The sequence below is a fragment of the Agelaius phoeniceus genome, chromosome 22, assembly GCF_051311805.1.
Source record: "Agelaius phoeniceus isolate bAgePho1 chromosome 22, bAgePho1.hap1, whole genome shotgun sequence".
In the NCBI taxonomy this organism is placed as follows: Eukaryota; Metazoa; Chordata; class Aves; order Passeriformes; family Icteridae; genus Agelaius; species Agelaius phoeniceus.
Window position 1 is genome coordinate 2,215,075 of NC_135286.1, and position 11,310 is coordinate 2,226,384.

Here is an 11,310-nt window from a genome sequence, read left to right on the forward strand (position 1 = left end):
ATTCAATATTCCTATTGCTGCCTTTAATTAATTTTATAAATGAAATCATCCAAATTAAAGATTAATTCTTTTTATAGAAGTTTTCCAATCAAACCCAACCTCAAGTGCTCCAAGGCAGCCAGGATGGTTTTAATTCCTTTTTTTTTATTTTTTCTTTTATTTTTTATTGAAATCAAAATATTTTGTTGTTATAAAGATGCAAATCTCCCATAAAAAGGGACAATTCCTGCTCTGATTTGAGCAGGAAGTGAAATAAACAGAAAATCCAAGAAAACCCCTTGGATTTTGGGAATAACTCCCAAAAAAATCTCATTTTTGAACCCCCAGGATGCTCTGGAGATGGCCTGAAGGGTTTTTAACCCTTTGAAATAAAATTTAAATTATTCTCGATCATAATTCAAAAGCTGAACTAATAAAGAACATTAAAACTTTAAATAATTGATGATTTTTGCTTCAAAACTCCCCAAATTTAATTCATTTACAACACAACGAACCCTGAAATGAAGAAATCACCTTGTGAGGGAATTGAATTCAAATCCAGATGTCAGCCCCATTATATAAATCTGAGATATCAGCTTGATTAAATGAAATAAAAATCCAAATTTAGGGGCTGGAAGGTGACCTCATGTGGGCACCCAAACTCCTGCCAGGCTCAAGTTGGGGACAGCAACGTCCCCTCCCCAAAAGTGTCCCCAAGACCTTCATTGGTGCAAAAAAAAGGGGGAAAAATTAAATTTAAAATAATAATAATAAAAATAAAGGTGGAAGTTCCAGGTTAAAATTTGAAGGGGAATTAAAAATTGAAATTTCCAGGAAAAGCAAAGTGCTGGGAAATCAAGGGGGGATTAATGAAATAAATTAAATTTAGAGAGAATAAAAGAAAAAAAATCGAATTTGTATAGAGAATAAAGGTAAAAAAATTAAACTTGTAGAGAATTAAATTTAAAAATCCAATGTCTAGAGAATAAAGGTAAAAAATCCAAATTATAGGGGATAAAATTAAAAAATCAAACTCATATAGAGAATAAAGGTAAAAAAACCAAACTCATAGGGAATAAAACCAAAATAAAACCAAACCCATAGAGAATAATATTTAAAAATCCAACTTCTAGAGAATAAAGGTAATAAATCCAAATTATAGGGGATAAAATTAAAAAATCAAATTCATAGAGAATAAAACAAAAAAAAATCAAATTCATAGGGAGAATAAAAGCAGAAAATCAAACTCATAGAGAATAAAATTTAAAAACCCAACTTCTAGAGAATTAAGTTAAAAAATCCAATTTATAGGGCAAATTTTATCCAATTTTAGTATAAAAAAATAATCAAAAATAAATAATCAAACTCATGGAGAGATTAAAACTAGAAAATCAAACTCTTAGAGAATAAAGCTAAAAAAATCCAACTCATAGAGAATAAAATTTAAAAAATTCAACTTCTAGAAAAGAACAACACAAAGAAACCCCTGGAGATTTTTGGAGCAGAAAGGCCAAAATTCACTCCTTAAAATGGGACCTTCCTACCCCTCCAAAGCTGGAAAAAATCCAAAGGAACTGGAATAATAATAAATCATAAATCATAATTTATTTGTTAATAAATCCATTTCCAGATTTCTTGCTGCTCTTGACCTAAAAAGATCAAGCAGAACTGATTCTTCCTCAACCTCCTGCAAGCTGAAAGCATCAAAATATTCCAAATTTTGAGTGGAATCAAGATTTCTGCAGGATTTTTATTGGGATTTTTTTATTCTGTAGATTGTCCTGGTGCGCTGCCAACACTTAAAAAGCTGGATAAATCTTAATTTCTAGGGAATCAATGATTCTAGGGAAATAATTCTAGGGGAAAAAAGAAATGATTGTTAAGGAAATAAATTGAATTTTCTTCTTTTTTGCTTCAAGATGCTGACAATGACCTTCATGCTCACGGGGAATTCTCCAATCCTGGCCCACAGGCGGCTCCAGAAGTTCCTCCAACATTCCCCAAAATATGAAAATGGGATTTTTTGGGGACATTTCTCCTCTTATTCCCTTCTTCACCACAACTGTGACCACACCGAGGAGTGGAATAACCCTGAGATGAGGCGCTGGGAGCGTTAATTTGGAATTAAAGCCCAAATCACACTTGGAATAAAACTCAAACCTCAGCAAACCCTGACAGGAGGCAGAGCTCAGCTTCAGGCCCTGCACCCTCACCCTAAAACCCTTCCATGAAGTTTCACCAATTAATTATTATTAATTTCCCAAACCAGCGCTTTTAACCTCAACAACCACCTACTAGAGAGGGGGAAAAATGTGATTTTTCACCCTGAGAGGAGCAGAAACAGCCACGGAGCGCTCCCAAAACCCAACTTTAATCTAAGCCCGGACTATCCCCGTGTCCTTGATGCCCTCGGCCACCGCCAGCGGCTCCGGTTTTTTTTTCCCCTCCTCTTTTATTTATTTTTTTTTCTAATTTCTTTTTTTTTTTCGGTCCAAAGTGCCGCAAACAAACTTTGTCCTTCAGAGTGTCGGCTCGAAGCGCTGGCATTTCAAGGTCACTCGTGCAGGCCCCGCTCCAAGTTGGGGCTGCGCCGGGGCCGGAGCCGGAGCGCGCCCGGCCCGGGGCTCACCGGGGCCGCGGAACCCCTCAGATCCTCCAACCCCCGCTCCCCCCCGTGACCTTCGGCACCGACTTCCCCACACAAACGACAACAAAGAGCGGCCAGCCCCGCCGGGGCTCCGGGGGTGCCGCGGCTCCGCTGTCGCCCCCCGGCCCCGCGGGGTGATGGCGGCCGGGCCAAGGGCACCGCGGAGCCCCCGCCGCGCTCGGGGCACCCCCGCTGCTTTGTCCCCCCCCGCCTGCAGCGCTGCCCGCACGGCGTTACCGGCGCTGCGGGAGGCTCGCCGGGGGTTTCACCGCGAAGCCCGCAGCGGGTACGTCCCGCCGCGCCCCCCCCTTCCCGCACCGGCACGCACGAGCATCCCCCGCCGCCGCGGCCTGTCCCCGGCGCACGGGCCGCCCTCCCCCGCCGCCACCGCGGCGGCGGCGCCCCGGACTCACCGCCGGCCGTGCCCGCGGCCGGGGGTTCCCCGCCATGGCTTTGTCTTTGAGTGACCCCGGGAGCCGCAGGGGCCCCCCCGGGCCGGGCCGTGCCCGCAGCCCCTTTAACGGCGGCGGCCCCGCGCGCCCCGCTGCGCGCGCCCGGCCCGCCCCGCACCCGCGCCCATTGGCTGCGCGCCCCGCGGTCGAGTTCTCCCATTGGCTGCGCGCCCCGCGGCCCCGCATTCCCATTGGTCAGCGCCGCGGCGCAGCCTCGCCGGCCGCTTCCTGCTTTAAAGTTACCTTGAGCGGCGGCCGCAGGGGTCAGGCAAGCCCCGCCCCTCAGCCCCGCCCCGATTGGCCTCCTCGCCTCCTATTCAAACGCCTGAAGAGGCTGGAAGGGACGGCCGCTAATTGGCCCGCGCGCCTGTCAATCACGGCGGTTCCCGCCACACCTTCCCGGCGGGGCCGCACGTGCGTGAGGCGCGGCGCGAGCGCGCGCGCTCCGAGCCCCAAATTCCAGAAATTTTGGGAATTTTGGAGATGAACCAGCCCAAACCCGCTGCCAAGGGGGAGCGGGTGACACAGGGACAGCTCCAGGTGGCGTTGGGATGTCCTCAGAGGGAGCTCTGCCACCCCCGTGGGATGTTCTTCCTCGGGGAGAGGAGGAACTCGCTGTGGTTTTTAATTTATGAATTATGGCCATTTATGAATTTATATATTATTACATTATTATTTTTATATGTCCCCTGATATATTAATTATATTATTTTAATGCTATATATTATACTATATTATATTACATTATAAATTATAAAAATATTATAATATTATATTAATATTATATTAATATATTTAACTATATATTGTATATTATATTTTATACTACATTATATTAATCCCCTGATATTATATATATATATCAGGAGATACCTCTATATGCAGAAATCACAATTTTATCAACATCACCACCATGGATTTCCAGCTCTAATTCCAACCTATAATTTCCTGCTGACAGGATTATCCAAGGGGAAAAAATATTGGGAAGCACAGCCAAGCCCTGCAGATTAAATCATTCTGAATCTGATAACGAGGAGAGATTAATTTAAAAATAGATCTTCCTGATGATTTTAGGGAATAGAATTGGTTAAAACACGGCCTTAAAAAAAAAATAAATACACTCTGTTCTCTTCCTGTGGCATTCCTCAGATAAAAAACAGGGCCTGGAAGCTGTGGAATTCTGACTATTGGAATTATGTGAGGTACTTTGGGTGGTATGAAAAACAAAGCCAGCACCTTTCCTGCACAACAGAGGAATGTCTGCCTGGAATTGTGGAATTCTGAGGGGTTCTGACTCCCCAAACACATTCCCCTGTGCCTTGGCACATCCCAAGGGTCCTAAAGCTGCTCATAGGATCATTAGTAATTCCTTATGACAAAAAAAGGGTTAATTATGGGAAGTTCTACAATAACAGGTTTATTTATGGGGGAGATAAAAACCCCAAATAAATTTTGGGAGGTCATACAGTAACGGGTTTATTTGTGGGGGATAAAAACCCCCATTAATTTTGGGAAGACCTACAGTAACAGATTTATTTGTGGGAAGATAAAAAACCCAAATTAATTATGCAGTGTATGGGTTTATTTGTAGGGGGATAAAAACCCCAAATAAATTTTGGGAGCCCCTACCCTAAAGGGTCTATTTGTGCAGGGTAAAAACCCCAAATTAATTTTGGGAGGCCCTACAGCAAAGGGTTTATTTGTGGAAAGAAAAACCGTACTAAATTAATTTGGAAGGCCTAAAGGGTTTATTCCAATCATTGCAGCTGTTGTTGTTCTGTAATCACACAGGGTTCTGATTAATTTTGGGAAGGGATTCTCTCTTGGGAGGGGCTGGGATGGAATTCCCAGGGAAGCTGGGGTGCCCCTGGATCCCTGGCAGTGCCCAAGGCCAGGCTGGCACATCCTGGCACAGTGGAAGGTCCCTGCCCATGGAATGGGGTGGGACTGGATGGGATTTAAGGTCCCTCTCAACTCAAAGTATTCCATGAATTACAGAGTTACTGGGAAAAAAGGGGGAGAAAGGAATGTTCAGCCCCCTGGAGCTGTCACCTGCCTCTCTGAGACACTTCCAGGAATCCACCAGTGATTCCTGTGGGGCAGGAAAACGTGCTTGGACAAACAGGAATTACCTTGATCAAGCACAAACTAACGAGGGACAGAGCAGCCAGGCAAGAAAAATGCCCAGCTCAAGGTCAGCAGGGAATTGCTGGGATCCCACCTGGAATGAGCACTCAGGGATCGTGCTGGATCCCAGAATTTCCTGAGCTGGGAGGATCCCCAAGGATCATCCAGTCCAATCCCACCCTGGGCATCCCTGGGAGTGGTGTCCAAACATTCCTGGAGTTCTGGCAGCTTTGGGAATGTTCCCATTCCCTGGGCAGTGCACCAAAAACCCCAAAACCTTTCCCTAAATCCAACCTAAATCCCCCCTGGAACAGCTGCAGCCATTCCCTGGGATCTTGTCCCTGGTGTGACACTGTTGTCACCATGATGCCCAGGTGAGCTCAGGCTGTCACAGGGCACGAGGACAAACAGACCCAGCAGGAACAGCCCAGTCCAAAACCAAAATCTCATTTCAGGAAAAACCTAAGGAAAGGCCCTGGATGTTGCCAAGGAAGTTTGATGGTTTGGTTTGTAGGGCTGGAGGAAAAGGTAAAGAGCTCATGGGCTTTGAATTGCCCATGCTTAGCAATGGAGACAGGGAGGATTTATTCCCAAATCCATGGGAAAAAATAAAAATCAGAATATCAAAAATATCACTCAGAGAAATCACTGAGTGCCACCCCCTGCCATGGCAGGGACATCTTCCATTGTCCCAGGTTGCTCCAACCATATCCAGCCTGGCCTTGGGCACTTCCAGGGATCCAGGGGCAGCCACAGCTGCTCTGGGAAATCCATTCCAGCTCCTCACCACTCTCACAACCAAAATCAAATCTAAACCTCAACATCCGAGCTGCTCTCTACCTGCTCCCTTCTCAGGCACGTCAGGATCACAACCCGCCTTGGAATCACAGAACCAGGAACGCTTTGGGTGAAAGAGACCTTAAAGCTCATCAGCTTTAAAGCTAAAGGGCTCAAGGCCTTCTCCACCTTGGTGTGGACCCTCCTAGGGATGAGGCAGCACAGCATATCCGTGTGGCGGCCCGGTAGATCCTACCCGGGAAAACGCCGGGAGGCCTCCGCGCTCTGTTCTGCCCATCGGCCGTGAGGCAGCGCGTACCCCGGGCATTGCCAGCCCCGAATCTCCGCTCTCAGGCCGGGGATTCCGGGGTTCGCCGGTCCCGGGTTCCGCCAGCCCCGAGCCCGCCCGGGCCTGCCCCGGCCCCGCTGCCCCCCCCACCCCGCGCCCGCGCGGGACAACGGTCCGCTCGCTGTCCTCTCCCCGGTCCGCGCCCCGTCAGCCAATCAGCGCCCACCTCCCCGCGCCCGCCTCCCCCTCGCGGGCCAATCAGCGTGCGCGCCGCGGCCCAGCCAATCGCAGCGCGGCCGTTGCTGAGGGGGGGCCGCAAGGACCCCTCGGGCCGCCCCCGCCCCGCGCCCCCTCACGGGCCGCCGCCGCCGCTTGCCCCCCGCCGCGCTCCCCGCGTACTCACCGGGGCGGCCGGCGCCGCGACCTCCGCCTGCTCCGCCCGCTGCCCGCGCTGCCTCCGGCGCGGCCGGCGGGAGGCGGGGGGGGGAAAGGGGGGGCGGCCGGAGCGGAGTGAGCGCCGAGCGGCCGAGAAACAAGATGGCGGCGGGGCCGTGAGGCGGCGGGGCGGAGGCTCCGCCCTTTTTTGTCGTTCCCCCCCCCTTCCCCGTCCCTTCCCCTTCCCGGGCTGGGCCGCGGCGGCGCGCGCGGGCGCGTGACCCGGCGGGGATCTCGCGAGATTTGTGGTTTGGGCGGGAGTGGGCGGGGGGACCGTGAGGGAGCGTGAGGGACGGGGTCAAATCGGGAGGGACAGTGAGGGACAGGAACAGTGACAAACTGTGAGGGAGCGGGGCAAACCTGAGGGACCGGAGCAAACCGGGAGGGACACGGACAAACCTGAGGGACCGTGAGGGACGAGGACAAATTGAGAGGGACAGAGACAAACCTGAGGGACCGGGACAGGAACAGGGACAAACTGTGAGGGACCGGAACAAACCGGGAGGGATGAGGAGTAACGTGAGGGACCAGGACAAACGGGGAGGCATCTCAGAGGTGACCGTGCCTTGAGGGGCAGCCAAGCTCTGGCTCTGTCATAGATCTGCCCTGTCCTAAACCCTCACCTGTCCAGCTTTAGGCCTCGTATTTAGTCTTCCAGTGTTTTTCCTGCTTTATTAAAAAAATAAATAAAAAAACCCCCAAAACAAACAGGAATGCTGCAATGTTTTCCAACCTTGTTTGCTTCTTTGTCAAGTATCCTTGTAATAAATTGCGTGGTAAATAAACTTGTTAAAGATGTTGGATAAAAATGCTTTAGGTGTGTGAGTTGCAATGAACTTTTATTTTTTTCACACCGGGATTTGGCATTTTCTGGGAATTTTTTTAATAGGAGTTAAGTTTGAAATGGAATTTAAATATATCCAGTGTTCCTGAGTTGACTCACTCCCAGAGTCCCATTATGTAGCTTAAGTATATCTGCCCACAAAAGAAGAAAAAGAACTATTTTACATATCTGGGAGACCACAGAGTTCTGATTGTTCACACTGTGGGAGAAAAATATTCCTGAAATCGACTTAAATAGATAAAGGAATTAGAGATCCTTTTTCTCTCTGAGTGGAGACTCAAAGCAGCTGATAATCAGAAAAAAACCCCAAAAAGCAGCACCAAAGGGAGGGGAAGAAAAGGCTCTCTTGACATTCCCATCAAATTCTTCAGTTCTGGAACAAGATCCAATGGGAATAATGAGGAAAATTAGTGAGGGGATTTATATTTTCATGAGGAAAATTAGTGAGGGGATTTATATTTTCCTTTTAAGCTTTTCCTTGAAGCCACAGAGGGCTGGAGCTGCTGCTGCCTCATTCCCAGCCCCTCATTTAGGAATTGCCATCTCCTTTCCTGCAGGGATCCCATCCCAAAGATCCTCCAGGATCCTTTCCCCATGGGACAGTTTCATCCTGTGGATCCTCACAATTCCATGGAGGAACCCAAGGAATTTATTCCCACATATATGTATGGAATATATATATATATATATATATATATATATATATATATATATATATATATATTCCATATATATATTCCATATATATATTCCATATATATATTCCATATATATATTCCATATATATATATATATTCCATATATATATGTATATATATATATGTAGTCTCTGGAATCTCTGGAATTCTGCTTTAATGGATTAATTATCTCAATTAATAGATCAGTAAAGTAATTTTTTTTGCATTTCCAACAGAATTTTTTTGCCTTTCTGCACATCCATTTACCAGAAACTCCACCAGGGTACCCCTGGCAGTGCAATCCCAGGGATCATCCAGGGACATTCCAGTGAATCCTCCCTCAGCACAGGAAGATTTTTTTCTCCTGCCATCCTGGAGCTGCTTCAAGCCAAAGTCTGTGCCCTGCTCCTGCCAGCTCTCCCAATTCCCAGATTTCCTGGCTCCAGGACACACTGAGAGGTGATTCAGGATTTCTCCCATTAAAAAAAATTCCCTTTTCCTTAGGAGCGACTCCCATCTTTTTGCCTCCTCATTGTCCTTCTGGTGGCCCAATTTGCAGCCTGGCCAAGTTTCTTTTTTTAAAATAGCATTTTTAATATCATTGTTCAGGTTATAAAAATAAATCCCTTGAAATATTGTTTGGGATGAGAAAGGAAAGTCAGATCCCACGGGACTGCTGCACTTCCAGTCACCCTTCCCAAAATTGATGGCTGGGTCTGCCCTGCTAAAGGACAAAATCCCATTCCCTGCAAGAAAAGGCAATTTGGGATTTGTGGTTTTTGAGGAAGAAATGGAGGAAATGGGACAAATTTCTGTGTCCTCCATGGGCTGGGAGCTCGGCTGGCCCGGAGGCTCCGTGCTGGCACTGGAGTGGGAAATGTCTCACAGCGAAATTCCTGCAGTTTTATTGGAACTCTTGAGGCTGAGGGCATTTGCAAGGCAGCCAAGAGAAATAAAAGTCGGGATCATGGAGTGGTTTGGGTTGGAAGGACATTCAGCATCACCCAATTCCACCTCCTTCCCACCATCCCAGCTTGCTCCAGCCTGGAATTGAGCCCTTCCCAAGATGGGGCAGCCACCCTGGAAATCCATTCCCCACCCTTACGTCTGCTCCACTTTGGGGTGGTTTTGTTTTGAATTCCCGAATTTCTGAGCCGTTTCCTTCTGATCCATCCCCACAATTCCCTGGGAAACGCCTCATTTATTAATTAATTACCCAGCACTGCTGCTGCTGCTGCTGCCAGGCCCAGCTGTCAGAGCACCCAGCTTGGATCCAGCCCCTCTCCAGGGATTTCTGGACAATCCCCCCTTGCTCCTCCTCCTCCTCCTCCTCCTCTTGCCGCGGATCCTTTTGTGCGGCTCCGTTTCCTCCCCACCTGCTCCCTTTCCCAGCAGCAATGGATCCATTGTCTGGAGCTGCTCTGCTTTTCCCACAGGGATTGCAGCTCCACAGAGCTCCCTGTCAGCCTGCCCAGAACGTGCGGGAGCCAAGGAAAACAAGAAACAGGGAGGAAAAAAAAGAAAGGAGAAAGTGATTTAGCAGGAATTTGGATGAGTTTGGACCCATCCAGCACCTTCCACCTGCTCATGCCATCCCTCCAACGCTTCCCACTGCACCCCAGAGCTGGATTGGGGAGCTGTGGATTTGTTTGGTGTGGAGGAAAATCAGCTGGGAGCAGCAGGAACCAGGCTGGCCCTTCCCAGCTCAGCCCCCGCCATCCCCCGGGATTCCCGTTCCAGCAGCACTCTGGATTTATCCCAAACAAGCTGTTGCTTTGGGGCAGAAATCCACAGGAGGCACAGGAAAACCTGGATAGAAATTCTTGCTGGACATGGACACGCAGCTTTGTGGGTCTGCAGGAAAAAGGGGCCATTTAGGGCCAGGTTTTGGGGCCTGACCCTTTGTGCCACATTCCCAGCTGGAAGTGCCACCTCCCACCTGCTGTCTGTCCTAGCTGGGATGATCCATATAATATTTGAGGATATTTAAGGATATTTAGGAATATATCTGTGCCTGGACACTGATTTTTTTAACCCTTATGCTTTGAAATGAAACCCCTGGGAAGATAATTTGAGCAATGGGTGTTGCCAGAGGATCCCCTTGGGAGCCCAAAATTCCTGAGGGATGATCCAGGATCAACTCTGGGCTTGTGGGTTCCCTTTTGTGCTCAGGTTTGAACCTGTGTTCTGGGAAATCTTCCCTTTCCTGCTCCAGATGGGAATTCCCAAAGGAATCCTGCTCTCCCTCATTCTCCCAGCCCTCATTTCCTAAGGAAGAGCTGACAGGAATCAGGAAAATCCCCCAAAACTTTAGGATCAGCGCTGGCAGCTGAGATACTCATCCTGATGCTGAGTGGGAAGCCTCATTCCCAATATTCCCGCTTTGCTGGGGAGAGGATTTCCCAGGAGAGCACTTCCTGCCCAGTTCAGCGCCCTGGCTGTCCCAGTATCCAACTGGTGAGCACTGGTGACCTGATTGCTCCTGCCAGGAGATTTCCCAGGTCTCCACATGGCTCCTGCTCCTGCCAGAAGTGGGACACGGCCTCCGGCAGGGAAGGAGCTGACCCAGCTCCAGGACTCATCCCACTGGGCACTTCCAGAGGGGCCAGGGCTCACCCCACAGCCAGGGCAGGGACTGGCACCATCCCAGGGCAGGGTTATTCCCCCTTGGGATTCCAAATCCTGCCCTAAACCAGCCCATTCCCATAACCCTTCTCCAGGTGCAGCTTCTCCTTCCCTGAATGCAGCTGCAGGACCTCCAGAGCAGCCTCAGGGCCTCCAGGACAGCCCCAGAGCAGCTCCAGGATCCTTTTGGGAAATCTCAGTCCTCTGGAGAGCTCCAGGAACCTCCTGGCAAGTCCCAAAATCTCCTGGGGAGCCCTGGGATGCCCCAGAACAGCTCCGGGAGCCTCCTGGGAAGGCTCAGTTTTCTGGAAAGTTCCAAGAGAGTCTTGGGAAACCCCAGGATACCCCAGAACAGCTCCAAGACTCTCCAGAGCAGCTCCAGGACCCTTCTGGGCAGCCCCAGAATTCCCTGGGCAGCCCCAGGATGCCCCAGAGCAGCTCCAGGATCCTTTTGGGAA

At 49.1% G+C, this 11,310-nt stretch overlaps 1 protein-coding gene across 3 annotated transcripts in view; it reads right to left on the minus strand.

Moving 5' to 3' along the window:
- The window catches only part of NFYC (nuclear transcription factor Y subunit gamma), a 28,554-nt gene extending 21,674 nt beyond the window's left edge, over positions 1-6,880 (minus strand). For 2 of the 3 annotated variants that reach the window (XM_077189507.1, XM_054648320.2), the window contains exon 1: positions 3,040-3,194. The gene's annotated coding sequence lies outside the window, so the exon portion shown is untranslated. Of the gene's footprint in view, positions 1-3,039; positions 3,195-6,674 lie in introns of those variants that run through there. The other variant, XM_054648319.2, reaches the window with a different exon arrangement.
- Between the last annotated feature and the right edge of the window lie 4,430 nt (positions 6,881-11,310).